Source organism: Opisthocomus hoazin, chromosome 1 (genome assembly GCF_030867145.1).
Source record: "Opisthocomus hoazin isolate bOpiHoa1 chromosome 1, bOpiHoa1.hap1, whole genome shotgun sequence".
NCBI classification, from domain to species: domain Eukaryota; kingdom Metazoa; phylum Chordata; class Aves; order Opisthocomiformes; family Opisthocomidae; genus Opisthocomus; species Opisthocomus hoazin.
The window spans coordinates 107163416-107190402 of NC_134414.1; the positions used below are offsets into that span (position 1 = coordinate 107163416).

General features: G+C 45.0%; 1 long non-coding RNA gene across 1 annotated transcript; it reads right to left on the reverse strand.

The window, feature by feature from the left end:
- Positions 1-3666: 3666 nt before the first annotated feature.
- Positions 3667-15196, reverse strand: LOC142365012 (uncharacterized). Its single transcript, XR_012766378.1, has 3 exons — positions 15112-15196; positions 6980-7126; positions 3667-5476 (listed from the first exon to the last, which is right to left on the reverse strand). It is a non-coding gene; the product is annotated as an uncharacterized LOC142365012 (long non-coding RNA).
- Between the last annotated feature and the right edge of the window lie 11791 nt (positions 15197-26987).

Consider the following 26987-nt stretch of genomic DNA (forward strand, 5'->3'; position numbering starts at 1 on the left):
TTCCCTCCACAGATAAAAGAGTGCAGAAGCACATGAAAAGACCCGTATGACTGAGAGCCCCTTGGGTATTTAGCATGAGGACTGGGACTCGTGGGCAGTCAGCAAGAAGTACTTGAGGTCGAAAAGAGGAACTCATGAGTGGTTTGAACTGGGGATTTGTTTGACTTCACCCCTCGCTTATTGTTTGCATTGAAAGCATACACAGCCTAGCAACTATCACTCAATGTGAAAAAAAAGTATAGTCTGGGTTTACATGGATGTGTGTGAATTCAAGATATAAGTGGATATGTCTGAATTCAACATTTGTGCAATTCACACTCAAACTCAGTCTCATCCATTCCCAACATTAGAAAAATCCAACTTTCAAAGAGTGCGAGTTACCAAAATGTCTTTTTCCACATTTCTAGATATGACAGATGATCTTGAATTGGAAAAGAAATTAATATTTGCCTCAAGTTGGGGCAAATCTGGACCCAGGTTTTGCAAATCACTTCAGAGTTTATAAAAACCTGGTGGAAATGCTGGTCCCCATGCCTGAGCTGTTCGAAATCTAACGCAAATGCTTGCATGTTAGGCTTTCTTCAACTACAAATGTGGCTCAGGGATAATCTCCTGTTAGGTGCAAACCTCTCACCGCCGCTGCTTGGGAAACTAAATATCACTTAGTCTTACGTAACTCAAAACATGTTTCGTCAAGCAGGTGAACACAGCGCTGAGAGTTCAGCAGCAGTTTACCTTTTGAGGGGGAGGAACGATTCATTATGCCTCACAGTCCCGGAGACAGGCCCTGCTGAAAGATGTCTCCAATTATGTCTAAGCATTACTCCGAGACAAGCCAGAAGATTTGAAGGTACAACGAAGGCTATGACAAGACAAGCATTTGTCTTAGCCCCGTGAGGCAAAAAAATCGTCAGATCTTTGGAGGTGAGCACACAGCATGAAGACATAAACAGCACATAATGTGGCATGCGCGCGCGCGTGCACACACACACAGACACGGACGCGGACCCGCACACGCACGCCACTGACACGCACACACACATGCGTGCACCTCAGGTCGCCGCGACCGCCAGGAAGCGATGCCAGACAGTTTTCAGCGCTTTGGCTCTGTCCCGGCTCTCACTCATTCATGGGCACGGAGCCAAGACAGAGCCAGGTTTTCAGCTGCAGCCAGACTTAATGCTTCATTACTTTGCCCACCTCTACACAGGATATAGCATTTTTAACATTAGTAGTTAGCATTATAAGCTCTCATAAATTATCCTGGGCCTGTACTGCTGAAAATACGCTCCAGTGCATGGCCTGTCTATCCCCTGCCCCGTGAGGCGGGTGGGATACCAGCTTTGTGAACCGTGGCTGTTTTCCTTCTGCAGCCTCAGCTCGGTCACCGTTCAGAGCCTTTGAGCTGGGTCCAGTAAATGTTTACCTGCTGCTAATGTAGATTTCCCGTGTGATGTACTAGGATAATGTGAAACCTGCTAGATGTGAGCGGCTGGTGTTGGGCTCCAAGCAAAAATTGTGAGGATAGGAGCGAGCGTTTCTCTAGCCAAAGAAGGTGCAAACTCAGTTGAGGCAAAGCCTTCACTGGGCATGCCGAGGGACAGTAAACACATTCTTTTTTAGAAGGAGAAAGGGAAGGGCGAGGAGCAGGTCTAGGGTATGCAAGTGGTTTAAAGTTACTGCCAAGCTAACACCCACGCAGATGAGGGAGAGCTACAGCGTGCCGAAGGCCACCCTTCGTTTCGAAGCCAATTAGTGAGTTGCAGGCTGCTGTGCATCCCTGCAGGACCAGGTTCCCTGCTTCAGCCGCAGCTACCAGCAAAGGATGACACATGAGATGCTCTACCTCGGAAGTATCCCCAAGAGGTTTTATGACTCACCACACACACCTTTGAGTTATGGATCCTTTCTTCCCCTCATCTTCTCTCTTCAGGACAAGAAGGTTGCCGGAAGCACCTTACCTCCACATTCCCTTACAGGACAAGAAGAGGGAGGCATCACCAATTTTTCCTTCAGGTACCATGCTGATGCTCCAACCTCACACCATTGCTCTGCTGCCATAAGGTTTTACTGTGCACAGGGAGGCCAATGGAGACAAATATCGAGTCGGTGAGCACTGGCAAAAATATCATCCTCTTCAGCTGTGGTGGAGCCAGAGGGCTTTTGGCTAGTTCTGAGATTTCAGCTAGGTTAGTTACACAGGGGCAAGAGGAAACTAAGAGAAAAATAATTTTCCCCCCAGAAGCCTACAAAAGAAATAAGGGCTGTGCTAGGCAGTATTGTCCTGGGCTTCAGGGTGAAGAGCCAGTCCTCAGAATCCAGCCTGCTGAAGAAATTTCCAGATTAATGACATGGAAGGACACTCATGGGCTGCAGAGACGGTGTGAAGACACGTGATTGCTTACTGAGAGCTTTTGAGTTAGTTGTGGGACAGGTTGAACAGAGCCTGCCGTTTGGAGGAAGAGGCAGAAGTATGAGCAGACTGTGAGGAGGAGAAACTGTGGATAAAGCTATCCCACAGCAGCATCCACAGGGCATACTCAAAAGCTCAGGGGCCTGTAAGAAAAGGTACGGTGGATAACGAGCCTAAAAAGGTGTGGGGCATGATCAGAAGCTACTGCCATTTGGGAGAAAGAAAAGCTGTCGTGGAAGTGATGGACTGTTTCCTTCCCGAGCTCCAGTGAGAAGGGCTTGGTGGTTCACTGAACGAAAAAGAAGAACAGCACCCTGAATTTCTACCTTTCAGTCTGCTACTTCTACCAGGGTGTTTCTGTTTTTATCCTCTAGACTGGAACGGCCCTTTGTGCTCAAAATTTTAATTAAAAGCTACAGACAAACAACCTCCACGCCAGTTACAGACATTTTACATTCACAACAGACTGGTTTTCGTCGTACAGTCTGCTTTTATAACCAGCTTAGTTAACATTGTAATTTTAAAATGTAGTTAACACTTTGAGGAGTACTGCTTATTTTCAAATGCTGGAATGCATACATAACCTCAGGGCTTGTGTTTGTGTTTATTTTGACCAGCACAGTTAGAAAAAACCTTTGGCACACAAATTGTATCTTCTACCCTGGGAAACAGCACACAGGAAAAAAAAAAATGTCAGCTAGTAAGTCATACACCTGAGTCAAGGTAATCATTGGGAAGCCAGCAGAAGGAGCAGGGAACCAGGGGGTGCTGGTGGTAAAGACTAACACTTCAGAATTGCTGGGATTTCAGGGTGTGAAGAGCAAAGCTTTTGGAAAGGAGAACCAGCCTACATGTGCTTTCTAGGCAGAAACACAGAGGACAGATCATGTATTTTTCACCCCTTTGGGGCCACCAGTCATATTTTTTTGCGCTGACCATTTACTCGGGAGACATCCCAACTTTGCACACCTAACTGTTTGGCAGCCGCGACTTCAAGCGCATACTAAGGGAATGTGTTGAATAGCAAGATTTCTTGTTCCTTTTGAAAAGAACAATATACAGCAGCTATAATGAGTGCCCTGGCTATCTCTCAGAGAGTTAACTGTATCAGAAATAGGGGGAAAATAACCTTCTCCACATGGAATATGCTGCCTTGGAGAGACAAAAGACTTCATTAAAACCAGACTCACCAGAGCTTTCTTTAAAAATTTTATAGCCGTTCAAATGTAAAACATATTTAACAATGGCTCTTTCGCAATGTTATAAGCTTATTTATTAGTCTATGTGTGTTCATAAATCATCCTTTTATCCTCCTTTTTATTTTTCCAAATTAACACATTTTCGATAAAGGAGATTACGAGAGAGATGATGAAGTGCTAGATTCTATCTCCCGTATCTTTTGTGCTCCTAAAGAAAAATCATTAAAAAAAAAAGAATGGGGCAAACACCACAAAGCTTTGCTGATGGTAGTGATCTGAAAGCGTAATAAGACTGCCTGGTCTGTGCTCATACTCCTTTCCTCATCCTTTTTTGGGCCAATATTCCAGCAAATGAGCTACAGTATTACGGATGCGTATAGCGTGCGGCGGATGTGGTTCTCCTTGTCAAGCCTCTCTCCCCACAGTTGCTTGTGGAAGTATAGATACCATAGGCAATGCCAGATAATAGGACTGACAGACATTTTCCATGATAAAACTCAAAATTTCTGTTGCTTATAACTTAGTCACATGCTAGAACAAGTGCTCTAGATTTCATGGTTTTCCAGTGGCAAACGTAGAGAACAACAGTGTCTTTTAATCTCTCTGTCAGCTGTGCAATCTAAATGCCACACTGCTACCGAGGAAGAAATCCAGTCCTGAGAGGAAAGTTGTATCACACATCTTTTGCAACCATCAGCACAGCACAGAGATAAATGCAACCCAATCTACAGCAAGGAGCCCGTGACTGGTCGAGTCTGACAGCACGTTAAAGGATTTGTCAGCCTCCATGGGTAAATATCATCCTTCTAGCTTAAAGCAGTGATGGGAGGCGCGTATATTGCAAAGTATATTCGCATGTTGCTAACTAGGCATAGGATCCCATCGTGGTACAAGGCAAGTGGTGTCCTCCATGGGATGGCTGGGGTCTCCATCCTGGTGGTATACATTGTTTGTCGGAGAGGCCTTTCGCTCCCCTCAACTATACAAGGATGACTGGCTTCCTAACTTGGTGCCCCGGTGAGGTGTAAAAGATAGGACGAATCTGTCCCCTTGGCACCCCAAATGAAGCAGGCAGGGGCAGTGTGGCTTTTCACTCTTTCCCCCTCCCACAAGCCCTGCAGGGAGTGGGGAGAACTTCTGGCATGACTGAACACAGCCTGACCTGCTGCCATATCCCTGGCGCAGCTGCCCGAAACCGTGTTTGCTGGCTATGTCTGTCCTGACAGGCAGAGGCAAGGGGCGGGCTAGGGTGGGATGCTGTAAAGCCTGACTTACTGTCCTCTGTGCTCAGGGAAGTTCAGCTAAGGATGCCAGCTAAGGGCAGGTCCATGTCTCATTGTTCAACTCTGAGGGGATGCAAAACCTTGCGAGGCATGGGGAGTCTACTTTGGAAATGGGGAGAGAAGAGAAAGCAAACATAGTTTTTACAACATTGGCTTTGCATTAAGCATCCTTGTCCTTGTTGGGAAGATTGAGAGGGGAAAAACTTTTTGGCCTCATGTGTCAGCCTTTCCACAGCACAAATGCCCAGAGCTGCCAGTGATGCCACAGGGACCACTTGAGGCCATGACTGCCACAGGCACCGTCTTGATGTCAAGCCAAAAGCGGAAAGGAGGGTGGTGGCTGTGCCTGCAGCGGCGGTGTGGCAGTGCTGGGAGCTGGGAAAGCAGTGGGCACAAGGGCAGACCCTGTGGTCCCGTTCCTAGCTGCTGGGGGGGTGGGCTGGACCAGCACTGGGGGCTCGGATGGCATTTTCCAAAGTGGCTGTGTCTGCTGGGGATGCAGAGGAGCAAAACCCACTCCCTCAGGCCTGGAGACCTCACTGGAGATTGCTTCTGCATGGTGGGAGTCAATTCCACTGCCCCTGCAAGCCAAAGGGACAGACTCACATGTATTTTCATCATAAACATTTACATTTTTTTAGCTGCTTCTACAGGCGATCTTTCTGGCTATTTGTATGGTGCCTGAAAGTGAGAATTTTGGAAAGACCTGTTCATTTAGTGGAAGTAAGTGAAGTATTAAGAAACGTTGGTGGTCCCTTGCTAACAGTGCAAATCCCCTCATCAACCAAAAGGATCAGCACGTTAGTGAGATAACTTCAGTACATAGTAACTCTCCTCTGAAATCCTGACAGCAAACAGCCATTTTTCTTGCAGTCATACAGGCAATTTTGTTGCTCAGTGGTGCTTTATGTTAGCAATATGATAATCGATATATCTGGCCGCTGATTTACATGGCTTTCTTCCTTAAATAATCATGACTGAAAGAAAAAACCCCACCAACCCCCCAGCCCAATTAGAGCCGTATTCGTACAATTTGCAGATTAGCATTTTTGAAACGCTCATCCTTAGTGCAGAGTGGGGCTGCAGCATCTTCCAATTATACAGAGCAATTAGAGAAGATCATCAAGACATTCTGAGGTCTCATTAGGGAGAGCATTGGTTGTTACAGACATCTTCACGGATTACAGTAGTGTCTAGGGTGCATCACCCCCCCTCCTATAGACACACACTCTTTTGAAAGAGTTAGACCGTGACTCACTTCTATTGAAACCACAGTCAATGCTCTCACAGAACAGTCTTACATTGCCTTCTTTTTTAAAAAAATGGTGATTTGTTCACACCATCAAAGACATCTAAAATAGAAGAAACTCCACTGAATTTATCTGTCTTTTCATCTTTCACAACTGAACATTCTTTGGTAGATAAATACAATTTCCAAGGCAAAATTATTGGATATTTCCTTACAGAAAATTTAAACAGCCTGTGCCTCACTTATGGTGGGAAACATAAATTTCAGTGATGAAAAAGTTGAAACAAGTAAAAATAATATTTTCTTATAACTTCAATGGTTAATCAGCACGGAGAATGCAGCAGCTTTTGAACTCCAGGCAGCAAATCCTGCGAGGTTGCTCATCCTATACTTGTGAAGCGTGGTGCTGGGGATTGGAGATGAAATAATAAACATGTAAATAATCAAATTTTCAGATCGGTCTAGAGGTTTGAAAAGGACTTAAGTCACGTGTGAGACTCCTCACACCTTTCTACACAAAGATAAATTTCCTCCTGAAGATACAAAGCTCTTGCAGGGCGTTACAGTACAGTGTCAGCTGCTCAGGGCCTTGGCATAAACAAATTTAACAGACAGTTTTGCGGGCTGCCAGCTGTGCAAAAATCATTTTTTTCCCCACTAATTGGCCAGTTCCATGCTCTGGAGCAGACGAGGCAGTTTGTGTGTGGCAGCTGAAACAGCTACTGGAGGAAGATCCCATTGGAAGTGGCAACCCACCCTGAGAAGCCAAGCCCTGGGGTCAAAAGGAGCATGTACCAGAATTTGCCGTGGCACAGCAGCATCACACGACACGTACCCCAACTCGCCCGTCCGCAGCGATTCCTGTCTTGCAGTCAGGCAAGAGGCGACAGCCTCTGCCTAACGATGCTGTTCCCCTCGGCTGATGGTTAACGCACTCCTTCTGCTGTCCATCCTCTGCAGAACCCAGTGTGGCTGCTCGGTCCTGTCGACAGAAACACAGGTAGTGATGCTCTACCCGTAAGGTTAATTAACACGGTAACTGAAAAAACCCTTTCTTTCGTGATATCACACTGCAGTTTGTGATGTCGCATCGTTGACTGCTGTGGAGATCAGAAGTGGTCACAGGAATGATAAGAAGGGCAAAACAGTCAGCTCGTGATAGAGAAGAAGCCACTTATATTTTCCACAGTTGTCTTGAATATGAAATTCTGACAACCCAAACCCAGCCCAAAACCTAAACTAAAAATGCTACTTTGAGAAAGTATTTCTGAGACTGAATATTTCTGTTCTAACACAACATGACAAGAAAGATTATGGCCAAGAGCTATGTGCAAGAAGTGACACATTGTACACAGCAGCTTAACAGAAACTACTATATATGTAGCAGCAGAAAAAGTTAAATATTCCCAGTTCTAGTAGACGGTGATTCTTGTTAGCAGTCTATATCTATAGACAGACAGACATTGCTTGTGGGACATTTCCAGAATGCCTACTCAGTAGGAAGTTAATGAAGTCTGGAAGAATGTTTAAAGTGGCATCTTTTCTTAGGGAGTTATTTTTCACAAATAAAAATTCCTTGTATTTCTCCTTGTTTATGTTGGTGCTTGTATATCCTGCTGTTGTCTTAGGGCTTGGTTGTATTGCTTGCTGCTACTGGTTGTCATGGAGAATGTTGCAGAAAGCCAGACAGGGAAGAGATAAGAGCAGAGGTTTGCAGTGATATTTTGGTTCATTTTGGAATGCTGCATTTAAGTTTAGGAAGCAAATTTATGGGAAAATCAAAACAAATTATTACAAGCAGTGCTCTTTTTTAACTTCAGAAGGCAGAGGAATGGGGGAGTGATTCCAGACAGTAAACAAGCCATCCCATCTGCAGCAATGACTGGCATGAGCGGCATTCTTCAGGAGCTCAACCTTGAATGGTCCCCAGGGATCAGGTTTCTGGCATATTGCACTCTTGATGGTACAAGAAAATCAAGTTCAGAAATGTTGCATTAACAGCATGTCTCTGTGTCAACATCTTCACTTTAATCCACTCCCTTAGGGGGTCAAAATATCTTCTCTAACTGGTTATTGCCAAACAAGTATTTCTAAGATATCTGTGTCGTGAATGTACAGATCTTTTTTAAAATCGGAGGGCCAAATTTTGCCTGCACTTCTGACCTGCTCCACTCCTCCCTAGGATCCTGTTTTAGTCTGTGGGTAGTGGGATTATTTCCATGCATGGTGTTTCCCCAGTCACACAAGGTGGCAGGTATTCCCAGGTCCCAGCCCCGTTGTCCCCTGCATGAGGCATCTGCATTTCTAACCATGTACAGTGACGCGCCAGGTACCTTTGGATGTCTTCCCAGTGAGCACTGGATGCATAAATGTGGAGAGAGGGAGAAAATGAGAGGGAAAGCTTATGAGCAGAGGCACAGTGGGATGCTAACACTGGAATGTGCTGCTTTATTTGTCCCCTCATCCTTGTTAGTTTATGTCACAAAAATAGAAGCCTCCTAATGAGGGCAGGGATTGAAAGCTGAAGCACCAGGAGACCACAGGTCACTGTAAAGATTCACAGCAGTTTAAAGGCATGCTTTACTGCATGTCAGGCTTGAGGAGGAGGGCAGCAAACCTTTTGGAAATTTAGAGCAAGATAATTCTTTAATGAAAAGTGCATATATTTCATATGAATCATCTCTTTGACTCAGCTGAGACAAAACAGAAGTATTTATTTTCCAGACTGGTATCTTTAAAACTGTCTACAGTTTTGGCTATCGATTCTGGCCTCAGGAAGTGTTTTCTGTTCCTTCTATCATCATGAGACAGGATTAAATTACAATTGATTTTACTATGGATTAAATATACTTGCACCGGATTAATGACTAATGAAAGTACAACTGCTTTGAAAATTTACCCTACCACCACGCTCAGAGTCTACAAACAAGAAGTAGATATTTTCTTGAGTATAATCCACTGGTTTGTTTTGTTGGTTTGTACCATCCATTCCCACCTCTGTCTTTGCAGTTTTCAAAAATAGCTGTGGATTTTCTTTTTTTTATAAGTGCCTGAGAGTTTTGGAAACCCATTACCTACTAATTTTAAGGGGAATTGGATGGCTATCTCTTTGAAAACCTCAGCTAGGGTGTTTTCAGCCTTTTGTGCTTGCTCTTCCCTCCTCTCCCAACAGTCATATTTTTAACACGGGGAGGTCAGCTATCATCCTGACAGATATTCAAGCACAACAGACTTCTGGCCTGGCTTGCCTTCCGAGCGAGCGTAGCTGCCAATTCGCATCCGCTTTTCAGTCAGCAGCCATGAGATCAGCTGTTCCAGGCTCCGGGAAGCTCTGCGCCCGGCCAGCATCCTCCTTCTCCCCGCCATCCCCTCCGGCCGGCTGTGCAGCTGCGGCACCGCAGGCAGAAACCTAACGGCCCCAGGCGCCAAACCTCAAACGCGAGACGCTGTGCCGGAGGAGCAGATGTCATCTGAAGTATTTGGGCAGTGCAGGTGGGATTTCTCATGCCGGCGGAGAGCTGCTCCGCTGCCCTGGCCCCAAGGAGACGGTGGGAGATGCTCACTCCCAGCCCCACATTCCCAGCCCCACACCGACACACAGAGCCGGAGCAGGGCTGGAAGCTGTGTGGCACCTACCCCGAGCTGGCAGGTCTCCCAGCCACCTCTGGGTCAAAGCTGTGCCGTTAAAGCCCTTAACATTTAACTGCCACAGGTATCAAACAAGCGTCTCCACATAAGAAAAGTCTCAGAAGCTGCAAAGTTTTGACTCCTCTTCCAAAAGTTCTCAACTACTTTATCCTCAAGTAGCAGGTAGGTGAGGTTTATTTTGTGCGATGGATTGCTGATACCTGCTCCTTGCAAAGCATTCAAAGCTCGGTGAGGGCAACAGGGAGGTTCAAATGGTTTTAGAGCAGATGCACTGAGTCACCCTATGGCTCCCACAAGGGAGAATGTTATCATGGCCACTAAAAAGCATGCCTGGTCTTCAATTGCATCTCTGTGGCAGGAATGAAAAATGTAAAATGCACTTTTTTCCGGTCAGCATTGCAAGATTTGATGTGCTCAGCAAGACGCTGGATCCTCAGCTGGTGTCAGTCGGAGAAGTATGTGAAGCAGTGGAGCTATGTTGGTTGGTAGCAGCTGAGAGTCGTGTGACCCTCCCTTGTTTTGACTTTTCAGATCCTCTTCCTCCAGGGTGCCAAGACAGTGTTTTGGTTATGGAAAGCAACAAGAGTCAAACCCAATGTTACTGAACCACCCTGGCCAAGTTGATGCATGGTGACCAGCTTAATCTGTAGGTCCGTGGCTGAGTTGGGTAATAGGAAGCACCGAGTGCTCCAGAATCCTCTATTAGCCTGTCCAGCTGGAGTGATTTCCTCCTCTTGCTTTTATGGACTCTTTCTTTTTAAAGTAAGGGAGATTTTCGCAGTTAAAAAGAACTGCTCCACGTATGCACACATAAATCTTTGTGGACTTTTTCAGGCTACGTTCAGCTTGAATGATAGTCTCCCCTCAACTATGTAAAGATCTATTAATCTTGAGTCAATCTATTAGACAGTCACACTAGAATGGGTTTTGAATTAAACAAAAATGAAATCAGTTCATGCACCAGAATTCCAAATGCCTTTGCTGTAATGTCTGTGTATCTAGAACACATGTTTCATCTTAGTTTGAGATTTTAAGTTCATCTCAAGTTGCCTGCCTAGAACTGGAACTGGGTTCGTAATAACATGGTGGTTCTTCATCAATGAAGCAATATCACCGGCTGCTAAGAACTGCAGAGCAAGCATCGTGCATGTGGAAGGCACCACACAGCAGTGTCGCTGTTGCTGTGGTGGCTGAAGTCAGGGGTCCTCTGTACCAAGGCCATGGGGAGGGAACAGCAGAGCATCCCAGCCAGTGCAGCACTGTGGTTGCCAGAAACCAGAGGAGGAGATGCCACATGGGTCGTCTCCTTGCCACTGGAGCCGAGGTGGAGTGGTGTGGTGGCACTCCATCCAGAGCCACGGAGCCCTGATTGCCAGAGTCCTGTTCCTGTGGTTTAAATGACAAGACCATCCTTATTCTGCATGCATGAAAGTCATCCTCCTGATGTCTGCAAGAAGTGTGTGGTATGCTGTAAATTATAACCTTGTCCGGCCAGTAACCATTTTCCTGGAGAAGCAGTTTTTCCATTTTGGTGATACAAACACCTCGCTGAGAGAGAGAGATGCTGTGCAAAACTGTGGCTGTGAATCTCGTAGTACCTTTAGTCCTGCACATGGTAACTGTACTTCATCAAAACGTGCAACTTTTAACCAATAGGTAGCTAAAGTTTCAGTTGGGAAACCACAAACCAATAGAGTAAAATAATGCTGGTGACAGGGGGAGAAGCACAGCCGTGTACGGTAATGACGGTCCAGGAGGCCATCACTGGCAGATAAAATGCCAGTCTGTGGTGGCAGCGGGAAGCCACATGCTGGGATGAAAACATGCTGTTTGCAGTGTAAGCATCTCTGCTGCAGGGGCCGGGTGGATATTTGCATCTCTTTCACAAGCTAAACGATCCCAAGCAGCTGACTTCACGTGGGGCAGCTCCAGGTTTTACTCACCTATTTTTATTTCTAGTAGGAGGAAAAGGCTCGAGGAGCATAGAGTGTTGTAGGCTTACTTGTGTGTTTTCTGCAAACAGCCCCATATCCTAGGGATAGCAGCAATGAAAAATGCTAGGGTGTTTGCAGTTTTGTATTATCATGAGTAGAAAATACCAAACATTAGGGTTTGATATATGTTAAGACTGAATATTTTGACAAGGACCAGTAGGAAAAAGCAAAAAGAGGTGTGCATTTCACTTTTTCAAGCAGGCCTCTTAGGTTTTGGCAGCAGTGAATATGTTTACACTACACTTCTATTTCATAAATGATGTATAACTCTTCTTTGAAAAGTTTCTGCAGTGTGAAAGAGCCAGACGTACTCCCTGGGACGTAACAGAGAGGCAGCTCTTGCTTCTGAGCTGAAAAGAGTGTTTGTCAGTAGTATGAAGTAATTTAACCAAAGAAGTTAACATGATGATTGTCATTTCTTCTAAGCAAAACTCCTTAAGAGTGTCATATGTATAAACACTACGAAGACTTTCCGTGAAGGTGATTTTGTATTATACTAGCCAGCTGGGTCACCATGGTTAGCTGTAAAGAAAAAACTCTGAATAACAGAATGAGTGAAAAGTATGACAAGGGGATTGGCAGGAACAAATCTGTTCATGTGTATATCGCAGCTTATGATAAAAAAAGTTTCTTTTAAAATATAAAATTCTCTATTGTCTTGTATTCTCTATTCATTAGCGAAAATGATGAAAATTCCATTGAAGACTATTTTGTTAAGGAGCTATTTGAATGAATTTTTTTTTTCAAAGGTGTTTTTCTCCTGGTTCTGTAAAGAACAACAGTGAGGGCTGTACATTCAACCGAGGCTAGAACCACTACTGGTATTGTAGCCACTAGCTTAATTAAAAATTAAAAAAAAACTCCATGATATCATTATATTTGCCAGTTCTTACACACCAAAAATCTCTGCTTTTTCAACTGAAATTTTGTATACCTTTTTTTTTTTGTCTGAAGATGCATCATTTCTGTAGGCCTTGGAAAACATTCCCTCAATTTTGCAGTCAGGGAGCATTAAAATAATCATGGGCTTTCAGTCTCTAAAACTCAAACCACAGCTTTTTCACAGAAGGCTGAAGACTTGTAAGAAGCTGTATACAGAGAAACACCAGTGCCCGCATGATGGAAGCAACTTCAGTGGTCTGAAATCAAGCAATTGAAACTCAGGAAATTCCCCTCCATAAATCTAATCTCTAACAGCAAAATTATTATGGACATGTTTCATTTGCAAAATCCTTTTTTTCCTTCCTTGTTAAATGGAAATATTTGCATGTTGCTCTCTAGCCTGTTTTAATCAAGATCATACTGCATCTCATTGCTGATACACAATGCAGGTTAACTTAATCTTACCAGAGCAACTTCTGGCATTTCCTAATTTTGGAACCCTTATTTTATGAACTTACCATTACATTCATTTTAGTATCATTTACATTACCTCTAAAACATTCATATCCATATTCTGCTGATTTTGTTCAGTCCTGCATCCTGTTCATTTTTCCCAGTATTTTAATAAAAAAAAAAAGGGCCAGAGAAGGGTCAACCGTAGAAAAAGTCTGCTCTGCTCTTTGAAACTGAGTAAGATCAACCACAAAATAAACCACTGTAAAAAATGAATGATGAGATGAGAATACCTTTGCATACATGGCATATGGGAGGAACAAACTAGTCACAAGCCGTCCAATTGCTTCTAACCACAAGATTTTAACACTAGCCGACAGCGCTGTTGATATACAACTATTCTTAACACATTTGGAAAATATTCTTAATATTCAAACACCCTCTTTCCTAACCTAAAAACCCTAATGCAAAAAGCCAGGCACCAGTAAGAGAGTCAATCCTAGCCTGACTTAGTTTAGGAACAAAATTCTCATTGACTTGAAGCTTGCATGGCTTCCAAACTAACAAATAACAGCAATAGGTCCATAACACAAAACTTTCCTAATATATTAAATTAGTATTACAATGGAAGATTTTTTTTTTTTCTGTGCTTCACAGCAAAGAAATTCTTGTCTCTTTTTGCTTGAGGCTACCATGTTGAAATGTACAGTAAAGTACATTACAGTACAGTACTTGCATAGGTCTAATTCTCCTACTGGTGTTTATACAATTTTTACAGCTATGCTTATTTCCAAATTAAAAGTAGTTCTGACTTTTTTAGGTAGATTTCATACTTCATTAGAAGATGAGTTGTTTAAAAGTGAATTTTTCAACTTTTCTTTCTGCAATATTCTGATATTTTCCTTTTATTCTGGGTGTAATTAAAGGAAATTTAACATTATAGCACATTCATCTGGATAGCTATAAAATGAAAGGAAAATGCAAATACAAAATATAAAATGGCAATACGACTTTGCAATTCCTGTTCTGTGTTGTCTGACTCCCCCCCTATAATTCGCTGAATTTGCTTGCAGAGGCGTATTGGGACAGGTAGTGGCATTTGCCATGCCTGTGATCCAGATGGCTGAATGGCGTGATGGCAAAGCCCTCTCTCGTGGGGCTGACTCCTCTCCCCTCACCCCAGTGTCCCCCTGCCAAATCTCAGGGGTCTCTTCTGCATCAGGCTGCTGTAAGCGAGGGGAGACAAGGGGGCCATTAGTGAGGTGATAGGGTACTGCAACATTTAACGTTTTGATGCCCTGAGCACAAAAGCCATTTCTTTAATTTATATGTTTTTGTGGTTCTTATAAAGACAGGAAACGCTTGGGTCAGGCACTTCCCACAATTAGGAGGGAAGCAGGCTAAGGGACCTCCGTCTTGCTCTGACTCCCTTGCTGGGATTTACTCACCAGGGAGCACCCTGCCCCTTTGCTCAGTAATGCATAACAAAAATATTAAATGTAAAGACGCTACATGAAAAATAAGCTGTGTCTACTTATTTTAGGTAAAAAGAGGGTCATGTGCTTGTTAGAGTTGATACCTGGGTCTCTCAAAAGGGTACACAGAGATGCAGGTGTAGAGGGATGCAAAGGCTCCTTCTGGGGGCCCGGCACACTTTTACCCCAGGCAGAAGAGGCAACACTCGTTTTTTTTTCCCTGCCTCATCGGCATGGAGAGAAACCTGAGCTTGTAAAGTATTAGAAGCCATTGCCTGAGTCCCCTCCTGGGAGCCCCGTCCCTCTGCTGCGCCCAAGCCGGCAGGGCTGGGGCTTTGCGAGGCAAGGTCCCAGGCATGGAAAGGGTGTGAGGGGCAGCCAAGCAGCAAAGCGCCTGCTCCAGCATCCACAGCCCAGCCTGAAACCAGATCCCAGGCCCTGAGCCACCGGGCCACACAGAGACTAGTCTAAATTTCCTGCGCTTTCCTTAAATGATGATGTAATTTATAACTTACCCAGAGTGGACAAAAGTTAATGACTAAGCGGCTTGTTTCGGCTCACACCAGTCATGCTACCAGCTTTGTTCAGCATCAAATGTGGCTTTCATCAGGGCTGGGGAGGGAGGGTGCGGCTGTCACCCTCTCTGTCTCTCACTCTCATCAAATACATGTCACACGCTCGCCTGCCGAGTGCAGTTTAGAAATAGCATGGGCATATGGCTGTGCTCCTCCGGTATCGAGTAACAACCTTTGCGTGCTTGGTGTGGGGAAGGAAATAGCAAGGGAAAAAGGGGAAATGAAAAGAAGTAGAGAAAAAATCCCACATAGAAATAGGGAGAATGTTAGTAAAGTGGGGCTTATGATTCAGTTCTCTAACCACAGCTTCAAGGTCCCGATTTCTGAACAGGATGTGACTTAATGCTCTTGTGGGGACCATCTTCCAAAAAAAACCTACCAAACCATCTCTTTGCCACTCGTGGAGAAAAGTATCAATTTCTGCTTTTTATGAAAGAGAGACAGATGGTCATTTTCTGAGTATTTACATCAGCAAACAGAGCCATCATGAAAGCCAAACTTTTGTTATCTGCTTGGATGAGTACATCCTTCTGAACCCTTCAAGTCTAATTCTGTTTTGAAAAGTAAAAATCCCCATGCGTGCTCAGCACGTCCTTTCTATTGGTATATTTAGAGTTACAGCTAATTCTCAGTACAGAATTATGTATCCTCTCCTGTGTAGTTCTCCCATTTCTGTCAGCCTGCAGGCCCTGCAGGGAAGCTGGGCTCCTTCACTTCGCCAATGCAACTGTTAAGCATTGCCAATTGCAAAAGATCAAATGATGGTGACTGAAAGTGTGACTGCCTGCCAGCTGAACTGTCAAGCAGTGTGCATGCAGTCACTGCAGTACCGGCTGACTTGCTGAACTTCAGCTCTTGTGTAGGTTGCTGTAACCTCAGCTGCCAAGCAATTGCTCACTAAGCCTCTGCAGAGTGGCTGTTAGCTGTTGTCTAGCGAAAGCCCCGCTTGGCCCTGCCGTTGCAGCCCAGATGATGCACTTGGTTATGCGGATGCTGCTTTGAGCACCAGGTTTTTTGCTGCCTCCTGCCCTCTCTGCAGCATCCAGGCCTTCTCTTGCGTGTGCACAACAAGTGCCCAATGAGCAAAGCAGTGGAGAGCTGAACCGCAAGAGGCGGCTGTGAAGATACTGATACTGCTGCCATGTACTTGAGAATAGAATTTCTCCTGTAAAACCTTCCTCGGGCTGAAAGTGCTCAGGAACGATGATCTGACTAGCCAAGGGCAAGTGCTACAGCTCTGCATCTGTGACCGAGGCCTGTCCTTTGCAAAACAGCTTAAAAGAGTAGGGTGAGTAGGTAAGGGTAAACTGAGAAAAATTTCTGGAAACGCTGCCTATGCATGTTTATTTCACAGTTCATTGGTTCAAAGCTTGAAGTGGTTTTCTGTACCATAGGCATTACTTAAGCCTCCCCTTAAAAGGAATCCACAGACTCATTTTGAATAAGTTTGTCACTGCCTGCTGTGTACCTCGAAGCCCAAAGGACCTTGAAGCTCAAGAACTGCACATGAAAATTAACTGAAACGGCACTTAAAGAGGAGTATTTACATGGGAAGATTTGCAGAAGTACTGTGTGCAGTGGCTGGTTGCTGATGGCCTCTGTCAGACTGGGTTCTGACTCAGTTCCATAGGAGAAAGTAGAGCAGGGATCTCAGGAAGTCTTTGGGATTGAAGAGCTTGGACGTCTTCTGCCTCAACGGTATGGATAAACCATTCCTGACAGATATCTGACTAAGCTGTACTAAAAACTCTAAAGCTCAGGCAAAATGTATATAAAAAATCCATATAGAACAGCATAAATCTTCCTCTTCCTCCCTTCTGTGTACCTATTATTTGTAAGAAAATAGATGTTTTTCTCTCCATTGGGTCTTTGTCTGTGAGATACCCTCATACCCAAGTCAATGTGAGTTTGACAGACGAAGTAATCAAAGCAGACAAGCATCCAGTAGACTTTGAAACACCATCATATACAGTAACGACCTGAAGGGGAGCTGTCTGTTCTGATTCCTCCTATGATATATTTGTTTGTAACATATTCAAATAAGAAATCATTTATTATACTATTTTTTAGCTATTATTGCTGTGTGGATGCCTAAGCTTTCTTCAGTCAGTGCCACAAATATAAAGTGGCACTGTATAACTGTATAGCATGTATAAGCTCATTTTTGCTGGCCAACTTTTACAGTCCAACAGTGGATGGATCAAATCTGTTATTTTATAACTAGTTTTCTTTTTTTGGTCATACAGAGTTATCTAAAGAGTAAGCAAGCCAGGGCATAGGGCACCTTTTGAAGTAAGTGTAGAAGTCCTGATACACTTGCAACATGACTTAAAATGAGAAAGTTCAAGATTAATCTTTATGATCAAAGCTGTTGAAGGTGCCACTGTGTTACTAAAGCTGCCTATACTCTCACTGCAACAGTGCCACTGGAGAACTGTGCTTCTCACACCTGAGTTCCTCCCAGTGTTCAAAAAGTGGATCCTCCCAACACTCTTTAGGTGATAGTAAGATGCTTGCTCTTCATTTACTAATAGCAATAGATTTACAAAGACAAAATATGCTTGACCAACTTGGTATCCTGCTATGATTAAAGCAATAGTGTGTTGGATGGGTAGACAGCAGTGGATATAATTTAAATTGACTTTGATGAGGCTTTTGACACTGTGTCAAAGAACATCCTCACAGGCAAACTGAGAAGCATAGACTAGGTAACAAACAGTGAGATGAACAACTCACTGGCTCAGTGAGATGGGTCAACAGCTGGTCTTACAGGATTGTGATCAGTGGCATGAAGTCCAGCAGAAGGCCAGTCACTAGTGGTGTACCCCAGGGGTCTGTATTGTGGCCATTACTGTTTAACCTCTCCATTAGTGACCTGGATGGTGGTGCAGAGTACATCCTCAGCAAGTCTGCAGAAAATGCAAAACTGGGAGGAGTGGTTGGTACACCAGATGGTTGTGCTGCCATTCAGAGGGACCCAGAAAGGCTGGGCATCAATAAATGAACCTCATGAATTTCAACAAAAAGAAGTGCCAGCTCCTGCACTTGGAGAGCAATAACCCCAGGCACTAGTACAGCCTGAGGGCCAGCCAGCTGGAAAGCAGCTTTGCAGAGAAGGACCTGCAGGCCCTGGTGAACAAGAAGTTGAACATGAGCAAGCAGTTCATAGAATCATAGAATGGTAAGGGTTGGAAGGGAACTGAAAGATCATCTGGTTCCAACCCCCCTCCCATGAGCAGGGACACCTTCCACCAGACCAGGTTGCTCAGAGCTCCAACCAACCTGGCCTTGAACACTGCCAGGGAGGGGGCAGCCACAGCTTCTCTGGGCAACCTGTTCCAGTGTTTCACCACCCTCATGGCGAAGAATTTCTTCCTAATATCTAATCTAAATCTGCCCTATTTTAGTTTACAGCCATTCCCCCTTGTCCTATCACTACTCACTCTTGTGAAAAGCCCCTCTCCATCCTTCCTATAGGCCCCCTTCAGGTACTGGAAGGCTGCTATAAGGTCACCCCAGAGTCTTCTCTTCTCCAGGCTCAACAGCCCCAACTCTCTTAGCCTGTCCTCATAGGAGAGGTACTCCAGCCCTCTGATCATCTTCGTGCCCCTCCTCTGGACCCGCTCCAACACATCCATGTCCTTTTTATGTTGGGGGCTCCAGAGCCCAACAGTTGTGTGCACCCTCATGCTAACAACATTGTGGCTGCATCAGGTAGAGTGTTGACAGCAGGCTGAAGACCGACACCTTTTCTCTCAACTCAGCTGGTGAAGTCACATGTGGAGTGCTGTGTCCAGTCTGGGTTCCCCTGTATAGGAGAAACAGAGGCATACTGGAGCAAACCCAGCACAGGCCCACAAAAATGGTTAAGGGACTAAAACACCTGCCATACAAGGAGAGGCTGAAACAGCAGAGTCTGTTCAGCCTGGAGAAGAGCAAGGCTCAGGGCGATCTTAATTGTGTGTATACATACCTGAAAGGAGGATGTAAAGAAAATGGAGCCAATCACTTCCCAGTAGTGCCCAGTGACAGGACAAGAGGCAATGGGCACAAACTGAAACACAGGAAATTCTGTTTAAGACTAACTTTTTCTTTTTTTCTGTGAAGTTGATCAAATACTGGAACAGGGTACTCAGAGGTGTTTTGGGGTCTCTGTCCTTGGAGATGTTTAAGACTGGACTGGACATGGTACTGAGCAATCTGCTCTGACTGACCCTGCTTCACCAGGGAGTTAAACTAGATAGTCTCCTGTCCAACCTCAGTGATTCTGTGACTTGGTGAAACCACAGCTACACCATAATGTTGACACATACCCTAAAATGAAGTATAAAATACTGTGGTGTCCAATGTACAGGAAGGAACCAAAGTTCTGGATTTGGCCCCTACAATACCAATATGAGGCCTAGGAGAGCAGGGTGGCTCAGACTGGGATCAACAGCAGTCAACATATTGACATTCCCATGCTCCCACTATGCACGTGTGTCCTGGCTCTCTGTCTCTGGCTAGAGGGATTTCTTCTGCAAACGAATCTACTGCAAAGCAAAAAAAAAATGTTGAGATTCTTGGAGTCAAGAAGAGATAGCAAGAAAGATCACAGCTCCTGGTGGCTAGGGTGCTCCTTTGGTGAGGGAGAGCCCTGAGTTTGGGTTCTTGCAGTAAGAATGCACAACACAGAAATGGTCTGGGAACAGTGACTAGAACTGAGGCATTCCTTTCTTAGGTGTCTGTATTGCTGGGTTATTGGCTCTTGTTTGCCCTCCTTCTTTGGCTCCAACTCTGTATGGCCAAGTGGCTCAGCTCCAGTGAGAAGGTCACAGGCAGATCCTTTTACTCAAAAGCCCGTAATTTTGGTTGGGAACCTTTCCGGGAAGCAGAGATGTCTGTCTGAACCCTCCCAGGTTGAGGTGGGCATTAAGCCCAGATCTGCCCCTCGTTGGGCGAGTGCTTTAGCTGTAGATAAGTGGGTCAACTTCTGTCCTTCTGAAGGAAAGCTGCTTAGTCTGCTGTGATTTTAAGGGCACTCATTCATTTTGTTGGGTGTCAGCTATGCTGAGGATGCCAGAGGATGTCTCAGGAAAGCCAGGTCTGAGATCGAATTTGAGCTGAGACATATGAGAGAAGCAACAAGCCCTGCACAGATAGCAGCAGGCTAAGTCATGTGTTTTAAGTGCTTTGAAATGTGATGGGCAAACACGGCATGGGAGGTGGCAGTCAGGATCACAGACGACATGGGGAGCCTTGACTATTTCTTAGTCCTGTGTGAGATGCCCTGATTTCTCAGAGACTTCACCCTGGTCAGCCTGCCCAGGGTCACATTTCTACGTGATGGTATGATTCCAGCAAGTCATCATTTTTACCTTTGAAAACCACCTTAGATGGCCACCTGAATACCATGTGCTCAAAATTCCTTCTTAAGGTCTTGGAAGGTGTTTTGTTTTTTCTTTTCTTTCTTCCCCAAATGTGTACAGGCCCTGGTGAATGTGAGCCATGGGGACAAGTAGTGCATCATATTAGATTTGGAGCAGATAGCAGCAGATACCACTGTCCTACACATCTGGCAGATGTTCAGATCTCCCCATCCTGTTCCCAGGTACTTTGGTCTGTATCAGGAGAAGCACGTCATCTTCTACCCACAGTGCCTTTTATCCCCTTTATTATTTTTCAGTTCTAACCCACAAGACATTTCAAACATTAGAAATGGTTCAGTGCATAATGGTTTTCAAAAACATGCTGTATCTCTGTCTAAATGAGAAAAATAAATATCTAGGGAGCTCTTGCACATGTCAACAGTACTCAGTGAAGCAATATGTGTAGGCAGCACTGGAAACAGTGACAAAGTGAGTATCTGTGCATAACTTGGTAATAATATCATCACCGTCTAGACAACTCAACAATTAGCATCCAGACATACCGAAGCCTTCTTTAAGAAGTCTCCAACAATAAAAAAATATGCCTCCATGGGGAAGAAAGCCACAACTCTCTGTTACCTTGCCCATGCGCATTTAAGTTTAATTTCATTTAAAAGGTTGCTTTCTAAGATGAAGCGCTTTTCTCAAGGCCACTGCTGAGTGCATCTTTGCAAAAACTGCAATTGATGAAGATCTTCCTGTTAAAACATCATTTTTAATATTCTTTATGTATAGCAGTTTCTAGGCAAAACTCTGTTTGATAAGGTAATTCCCATGCACTTCCTGGGCTGCTTCTCCTTTTTTATTAACTTTGGAAAACGTTATCTTCAAACCTGTACCAATATTGGGGAAAACTCAGGAAAAATAAAGACTTTCTATACAAGACTATGAGTTCCAGTGAGATATCTTTAATAGCCCTATCCTAAGATTTGACTCTTCTCTAATGCACAGGCCCAAGTCTGGTCTGGCTTCCTGATTTTTGTCTGTCCACCAAAGACAGCCGTATTACACAGGGATAAGTCCAAGGCGAAGGTGGAATTATGCCCTCAGATTTTATTGACACAGGAGTTTTATTGCTTGTGCTGCAGACTTTGTCCCAGAAGGGTGCAGGCAGAAATGACATTAGATCCATCTTATCCAGAGGACTGACGTACAGAGGGAGGCAGAAAACACTGCAACACCCCCAGCTATTCCAACTGAGGGCAGGGCTTATCTCTTCCTACCTCTTATGACTTGTCCTCAGTAAGGGCAGTGTGTGCTGCAGCCTTCGGGGAGCCTTTGTCAATAGGACCTGGTTCTGGCTGTGGGCACTGTGAACCCTCCTGGAGGGGTTAGGGTTAGGCACCACAGCTGCTGTGTAGAAAAGTTCATGATGCCTAGGAACCCAGTGAGAAGTCCCTGTTTCACATTTAAAGCGGTGAATATATGTGTGTGCGATTGTTAATGACATCAGCAGCACCTTCATTGCAGCAATTGGTAGTGATGATGGATAAGGCATGTTTTTCTTCAGTGGTCAAATGCCAAGACAAATGTGAATGATTAAAGTCATCACTACCTTTCCATCCCACGTAAGCTGAACTATGTTGGGAAACAGAACCCTGAGGTGCCTTTAGCCCCTTGGTGGATTACAGGCCAATTGTGGAGTAGGCTGTTAATTCTTCTTTGCTTTGAGGACCAGCCCCAAAGCCATGAGCACTCAAACCGTGAATCATACTCTGCTGCTCTGAATGCATCTGGTGGTTTCATAGCTCCTTTTCCCGGTGAGAAATATGAGCAATATGAGCAATAATCCAAAGATGTAGAAAGGTCATCAGTACGTGACAGGGTAGTAGCAACAGAAAGGCATTTCTGTTCAGTACTTCCCACACTAAGATCAAATAGGAGCAGGGTGAAGTGGTTCAGACTAAACCAGTAGTTGGCCCTGCAGTTTTTGGAAGTGGAAGAATCCATGTGCCGCATTTTTCAAGTCTGTTAGCATAAGCTCTTTGTTCTTAGCACTGTTGATGTCTCCAAGGTAGACAGGGCTTAAAAAATATGTGTCTTTTCCTTGGGCAGTTCAGCCTGACTGCAACGTCCATGGAAATGCTATACTCATGAAATCAGGAGGGTCAATAGTTGAGCTAAGTATGTCTAAAGTCTGTTTATGACTAGGAGAAAAAACATGCGAGTGAAACTCCCACCCCGAGTTCTGTAGATGACATGAACATTTAGTTGAAATGTCTTTCCACACCCAGTGGGTAAGGAAAAAAACAGTGGTCAATATTTCAAAGGTTCAGACTTGGGAGGGGATGGGACTCACCAGCACTTGCTGTGCGCCAGCCTGAAGCCAAGTTTAGATATAAACATCTGCATATAGTGCAGTAAAAGGCTACTCACTGCCACTACCCCGTACTTCAACCCTTTTGGGATCAGCTAACCAGTGATAAGCTTGGATAGGCAGGGAGATGACTCTGTGTGTGTGTGTGTGTGTGTGTGTGTGTTTGCGCGCGTGCGCATGTGTGTGCATGTGTGCATGTCTACGGGGGAAGTGTCCTCCTGACCACCTCTGGTCAGCTAACTGCTGATTATTTTCCCTGCAAATGAGAAAACACAAAATCTTTTTCAGTTCCCCTAGATGATCAGGATTTTTTCCTCACAGCCCAGGAAGCCACACGCCATACATTTCTGCAGGTACCTTACTTACTTACAGTGCGGACTGAACACAGACCATACTAACAAGCATCCATGGTCCCCTGGAAAGAGCCAGCAACTGCAAGATGTCTAGGGAGGCTTGTGGTCTTTTCACTGAGTTTCAGCAATCCTTTTCACTCCCCTGGCCTCCTGGTTTATTACCCGGTGACTCCGACCTGTATTTAGCTGTGCTCATTTCCCTTAAGGGAGCAGGTCAAGCCATTGAAGAGGAGCCCAAATCCATCATGACAGTATAAATGTCCACTCATCTTGGGGAATCCCAGCACATGGTGGCTGCAAAGGGTGGCATTTCCCTCACTGATGGTCTCCCACCCCTTTCTGCTTTCACGTTCGGTGAGTGGTTCTGTGGGAGAAGAGGGAGAGCGGATTACGTCTGTCACCACAGGCGGCCACTCCTCACATGCCCCCGCTCCAAGTTGCCTTTTCCAGACCAAGTACCTTGTTGTTTGCTCAGCCACTGTGTATTTTCAGAGGGTGTCCTCTGGCATACTGTAAGATATTTCTCTCATGACACTTTGCCACGTCTTTAGAGAGACAGTTTTCTTTGAGGGAATGCGCATAGAATGGGAAATGTTTAGTCTGAGTTTCATTTTCATTGTGGTTTGCTTAGGCTTTGACATGTACGTCAATTCTGACAATACGTTGTGTTCTCTGTTCCTCATTTAAAGTCAGAAATGTCAGCCTGCAAAATGTAATGCAGTAATTGCACAGAAAGCAGCTTCTGTCTTGCAAAAGCTCTTTTTTCCCTGTGAATTAAGCTGTACTACATTTTGTTCCCCAGGCCGGTGGGGTGGTGTACGTCAGGGTCCCGGTGCTGCCTGAGCATTCCTCCTTTGTGCTCTTTCAGAAGCCTGCTTGTGTGGCATGGCTGGATGCTCTTCAACAAATCAGCTCAGGCCTCACTGCTGAAACTAACTCTGCGAGACACTTGACCATTGCTGTGTTCAGTGTTGCTCTGGAAATGAAGGCATCATTGATCGAGTATTAGGAAGAAGGCAGCCTGTGCTCCTGATTAACCTCATGAACTTCATGTACCTGAAGCTGAGTTTCTCATGTAGTGTGATAATCTCTCACCTCAGGGAAGTGCATAGGACTCAGGACTCCAGTTTCTCTGGTTACTCTGAGGTGCTTCGTGACGTGTGGGGAAGAGAGAATTCCAAATGCAGTTGCTCTATTTTGGGTTTCAGAGAGCGTGGAAGCTGAAGCAAAAAGTGGTGGTGCTGTCTATGTGTCTAACTGGGGCAGCAGGTAAGAAAAGCTCTCTGTGTTAGTGCTGCCTTTTGGATGTCAAAGCAGCCCTGGAATGCTTTCCCTGATGTCAGGGGAAGCATGTGTCTTGGCCACTGATCTGAAGTCTTTTCAAGGGAAATGCTCTAGTCTGGAAAATTATTATACTGCTTCACAGACATATTTGTGAAATCAGAACATCACCACGTAGGACATTATTTCATCTCTGCATACCTTCAGACTGTCCCTCTAGACCATGTGGGGAACACCTCGGACAATGCAGAAGTATCTGAAGGGGCTGAATGAGGGCAGGGAGGTAGAGAGGAACACCACTTCCCAACTCAGAGTGAGAACAGTGGCCCTATTCCAGACAAGCTACTGGCCTGAAGAAAAGAAGGAAAGGGACATTCAGTTTTAGCCCCTCTCTCACTCCTGGATGACATGCAACCAGCTGTTGCTGCACGCTTCGATTCACTATGGGCTGCTTTTCAGGTCGAGAGAAGGAAGGGGGTCAGTGAAGCAACTCCCAGACCAAGTTTTCAAACAATCAAAGAACAAAGACTTCCTTGAAAAGCTCCTCATCAGAGAGCTGTTTGAAACTTATCTTGTCCATGTAAGTAAGGATGGAAAACTCCTTACCAATTCTTTCCGCGCAGCTTGCAAAAAAAAAAAAAAGCCCTCATAACTGACTCATGTTCCTTTAAGAGGGGTTTCCTATCAAATCCCTTGTGAGCCCGGTTGCTGAAGGCAGCAGATTCCAGCAAAACTTCTTTCACCAATGGACACAATTCATCCTATTTAAAAAGAAAAAACACACACTGCCTGTCCTGACTGTGTAGGTGGGTGAGAAAATGTTAACAGCTGCGCTCACGGATCTCCTCTGGACGAGCAAGCTGCCAAAAATACTTGTACTGTGAACAACTGTTCTAAATTTGGTTACCTGCTTTATATTACTCAGTAGCCAGGCTCTCTTCTTGCTCTTATCCTATTAGATACGTAAAGCACAAACACAAACCCCTTTCTATCAAAGACAGATTATTCCGCAAGCTGTCATCGAGAACCCGGGGAACGGCAGCGTTTGCTACGCAATCAAGGGTTTGCAGCGTTTTTGACAAATGAGGAGGAAGCAACCCATTTGGCGCTGGGGGAGGCTCTGCTGACAGCCCTGCGGGATTGCTGAGCCTGAGGCTGGCCGGCCCTGCTGCCCAGCAAGGAGGGGCGCGGGGCTGAGGCACGCTGTCCTCCCCGAGACTGGAGTCCCAGGTCCTGCTCCTCCATCCCTACAGGGCAGGGAGAGATGGTGGGCTGCTGCCACAGCCCATTCCTCCAGAATCAAGGAGAGATGGTGCACTGCCACCGCAGCCAGCAGAGCCCCCACTGCCAGGGGAATGCAGGGACCCCCATCCAGGTCCCTGGGTCCTTGTGCAATGGGTCAAGCACACCCAAATGCACTCCTTCAGGCTGAGCTGGAGGTCTAGAGCCAGCACGACAAGGGCTTCTCTTCTTGCCGATGGAGCAGGAGGCTTGTCCCTTACTGGAAGGTGGCAAGCTACCCTCCCACACGTTACCCAGAGCACTTCCACTTTACTACTGCCCAGTGCCCTCTGGTTTGTAACCAGATCTTGCACTGTAGCTGGCTGAGAGCTCCCTACAGCAGAGATGATGTGGTATGGGGGTATTTGTACAGTGCCTGGTACGCATCATATTTGACGGAGAATCCTTTCATATCACCCTCATGCCATGGTGCAGGACTACTACCGAAGGGATTGCCAAGTTCACTGTGAAACATAGCTTTTTCCCTTTTTAAACAAGTTCATACTTTTCTTGTGAGACACAATAACTGCCTTTGCTTACGGACCACATCTTTAGCCTGTTATTTTTAAAATGTAGTCTGCAATTTTCTGGATGAAAAGCTTTGCTCTCAATTAACTGTAGATACAATTTAATGAGTAGGCCAAATGGTGATAGTTAGGCACATAACTAACATCTGGAATGTGCAGGATTAGTGGCTTAGTTAAGACCCCTTAATTAAAATTAGGTCATTCAGTCCTCCCTTCTCTCTTCGTGCAGATGATGTATGTTTAATACTGAGCACTTGCTGATATGTTATTAGGACCACATAAGCTGTCTATTAAGTACCAAGGAAATTGTGGCTTTGATGTGTCAGGTACCTAATGAAGATGAAATTCAGGCTGGGAGCAGTATCATGCCAGAGTGCAGAAAAGATCTTTCTGCAAGCTTTGCTCAGTGTTTCATATAAAGCCGATTGCTTCAGTAAAAAATCCTGTCAGTAAACTCTCTTTCTAGGACAGCCACAGAAGGTACCCATTTAAGGAGCACCAACACATTATTCAGATACTTTGGATCGCAGTGACTCTTTGCAGGACCCCTTCAGCACAGAATCATAGAATTATAGAATAGTTTGGGTTGGAAAGAATCTTTAAAGGTCATCTAGTCCAACCCCGCTGCAATGCGCAGGGACATCTTCAA